This window comes from Tigriopus californicus, chromosome 5 (genome assembly GCF_007210705.1).
Source record: "Tigriopus californicus strain San Diego chromosome 5, Tcal_SD_v2.1, whole genome shotgun sequence".
In the NCBI taxonomy this organism is placed as follows: Eukaryota; Metazoa; Arthropoda; class Copepoda; order Harpacticoida; family Harpacticidae; genus Tigriopus; species Tigriopus californicus.
In genome coordinates, this window is record NC_081444.1 from 10,442,730 (window position 1) to 10,446,774 (window position 4,045).

Sequence of the window (4,045 nt, forward strand, 5' to 3'; positions counted from 1 at the left end):
CTTTGAAGGCTTGTCTTAGAAGCAATGTCCTCGGGTGATCATCCTTTGACGGGTATGCTGTCTGTTTGCTCATTTCAGATGGCCAATCGCATATCAAGCTTTACTCAGGGTCCCTTATGCCAAGTACAAATGTTCAAACTAGAGCGATAGAACGGATGTGAGGATTGGGCATAAGCTTCCCGGACCGAAAACAACCGATGTGTATATTATTATCGGATCCGATTATCCGGACCGTGATGAAGAATATCGGAGGATTTGGTTCGGTGGGTAAATTGTTTCAAATCGTCCCATTAACGCCTCATGAGCATCAAAAATTTTGTGCGACATTTCCGCCGGAGTTTTTTGAGTCCGGGTGATTTGGTGGGAAGAAATTTGGCAGAAAAGCAAGATCAAGGGGGAACGAGAGTGAGAGAATAGTCATCCTTATTCAGACAGGCATCGTCATTATGCTTCCAGCTCCATCGCCAGTCATGACTTGCCATACTCCCAATTATGGCATTTTCCCCCCCGATTTGTTTCTGAACGCAGTCAGCAATTCACCCACCGGCTTGTGGTTCGTAGGAGAGAGATTTCCTACTCCAGAGCTCGAATTACATTTTATGACAAAATGAGCCCGCTCTTTGGAGCCGAATGACCGTCCACCAATTGTAATTTCCATCCATTTCACGCGTTTCCTACGCAAACAAGCTTATTCAGTGTCAGAAATCCACCAGTCTAGTTATTTGAACTCACCCCAGGGTCAGTTCTTTTTGCCCTTTCAAAGAAGCCTCCTATTTAACCTGTGACCTCAAAAGAGCATCCAATGCCAAGAAAAGAAGAGCGAACGAACGAGCGAGCAAGCACAACTAACTCACTGACTCACTGCCTGCGTGCATGCATGCACTGAGAGACCAATAAGCTTCAGTATGTGCGTGCTGGCAGTCCGATTTCGGAATAAGAATACCAAACCGTCAGGATAACGAGACCAGACCATGAGACGCGTACCATTTCCCTGGTTTTGTCCTTGTTTTTTTTTGAGCTTTTTTTCTGCCTGTGCTCAATCCTTGTAATGTCTTTCGACTTTTGAAGGACAAGAGAACGGCGACGAGTACATCACGTATTCGAGTTTTGAAGCACGACCGACATAAAACTGACAGATTTTGACAATTTATTTTGAACTTTTACAACTCGGAGGGGAGCTCCCGAAACTGGACGGATCTTGATTTATTGGGAGAGCTCCTGAGGAGATCGAGGACGAGCTTTCGTGAGGACATGGATTTGCGAAAAAAAATACCGCCGCCACTCTTCTCTTGGCTAAATACTTGAGTGGGCTTGATGAAGAGTCACGTCAAGGGATGTTCAGCTCATTGTTTCAGATAAGTTGAAGCTATAAAACAGTTTGATGTTTTTTTATTCAACAAACATATTCAAATTGCGCATAAAACGTAGGTGCATGTGTTTCAAATCAAAACCCATCGGTTGTAAACGCTAGAGCATTTCTCTCTAATTAGACCTCTCGAGAAACGCGAGACTGAACCCACTGGAAAGAGCTTAAGTGAAGACGATGTGCGAGGGTGGAGACCAAACCAACCCGAGCTTGCCGTGGTCGAGTTCAAGTTCTTGACCCGATTGCACAGCTGGAATTGACGGACAATAATGTTTTGTATCCATTATACCGCGGCACCCCCAAGTGCTCCTCTAACCAATGAACCAATGGCCTCTGGGCCAATTGCCCGGGCAACACGAATCTGAGGAAGCCACCTGTCTTGACAGTGGTCAAAATGAAATAATTGAAATATCCAATCATTTAGTCGCTGACCCATTAAATTAAGACATTTGCCGAACAACGGAAGGACCTGAGATCACATTAAGATGATGGTAAGATCCAATAATCAAAGACGAAGCTTTCAAAATTGAAGTGCCAGGTAGTACATTCAATAGTTCATCAAAACCCACCGAGGGAACAGGACAAACACTCTGGTAGCAAATCCAGAAGAGACGAATAATGAAGCCGAGTTAAGGGATGGTGAGAGCGAAGAAGAATCCAGTTTATCTCGTTGCGGACGGATTAGCGTTCTAAATCTGGACAAGAGATAATCCTCTTATTCGGGATGTGTTCTGATTTCAATGATATCCTGTGATGATTGCGCAAACTTTCGAAACATTCACATACCTTTGAGCTTTACGTCCGTTCGGGACGGGCTTCACTCGCATTTTCCAAAGGCGGCAAAAATCGCCTATTCTACTACTTCTTCTCAAAATCAATGTGACAGCCCATTCACGCAAGGCGTTGACAGACACTGTGTGAATGCCAGAGAAATCCCCAAATTATCTGTGATCATCTCCATCCGTTTACACCCGAGACACGTACTTTCATATCCTTCAAAAGAAACCATCCGACCAGGGCTAAAATTTCATAAATTCCACTTGCCCGAGTAGGTATCAGTCAAAGTTCATTTTGACGGAAGCCTGTGTTGAGCTTTAGTATATTGTAAGAATCGAATGTAGTTTTAGAATCATGTAGCTATTACGTATTTGAGTATTGTTTCTTAGAATATCAGTTTTGCGATTCAAATCAGATCAAGTTATGTTCTTTTGCTCAGCATGAAATATTTCAATTTTGTCCATCATATTTTTTCACCCACTTCAAGGAATACCTATTTCTCCTAAACTTAATGCATGTGGTATAGTTAATTTTCCTTGGATGAATGCTCATAGATGAGCCTCTTTTGGCAGGTACACTTATCAATTTAAGAACTTAGAATTTGTCCGACAATCTCTTACATCATTGAAGTTGACTAAAAAGTCATTTCCATGACATGCAAATTAGCTGGGTTGAATTGGCATGTTTTAAAGCATGGGAAAGTACGTTCCACTTCGTATTTGATGAAAAGCGCGAAATGCAATTTTTCAACGGGCAAGGAAGCGAAGGCAGGTTTGGATTTTCCCTAAAATCGAATAGCGTGTGAATAATGGTAATCGACATTTTCGCTCGCTTCAGAAATCCCACCAATCCCTATTTAGGATAAATCTATCGGGGATGAATGGCATTTTTATGAGGATTTTCCTCCTTTGGGCTAAACTCCATCCAGTTTTCATCGCCCCGGTTTACTTCTCCTTTAGAGGAATGTCCAATAACAAAAATTGCTATCATTTTTTCTCCAAATGTGTGATTTTACACGTCTGAATTTATGACCTCCTCTAGGAGCATTTCCATCACGTTTCAAAATGTCCAATCAACTCTTTGTGGGGGACAAGTTAGGATTCACATTAAACCTCGTATCTGAAGCAAACGTCAAACGAAAAAAAAATGAAGAGATCGTAATGATGACTTGAAATAATGGCTCACTATAGGGAAACAAATATATGCAAAGCAAAACTTAACCAGCATTGATTTGGGTTTTCTGAAACTCGAGCTCGAAAGAATGTGTCCCAAATCGAGTTGTTGGTCCTTCTGTTGCCCAAAACAGTCATATGTTCACGAGGTAACCCGGATCGAAACAACGGACCAAAAGTCCGTTGAGTTTAATCCAATTACTGATCCTGACAGTGGAATTCGCTCGCTCTCCAAGACTTGAAGTCCAGCAAAAAACGAATACTCAAGCCACCCAACCCATGGAGAACCTTCCGCGGTGGAGACTCTTTTTATGCTCATTGACATCTTGACTTAGCTTACCCACATTAATTACAATTCGGCCATTTGCTTACGGATCAATCATTCAGAATGGGCGCATTAGAACCCGCGCCTGAGAAAGCTGCCGTCAGATTGAGTAGAATCTGAGAATTCCGTAGAGCCCTCAACTGAAATCTTCCGTAAATGGCAAGAATGACAAGATCATTGGCTTGTCTCCGCTTTCAAATTCATTCAACAATCCGCCATTTCAGAATAATTGGCCTGTCATAACGTCTTTCATTTCCAATGTTCTCCAACGAAATGCATAACAATCAAGCGTCAGGTCTCATACGTACGTACAACCAACTCCACTTCAAAACGGACATTTTCTTCGGAAACATATCGAAATTGATCGGAAAAAGAACCAACACCTCACTTGAGCCTTTCGGCTTG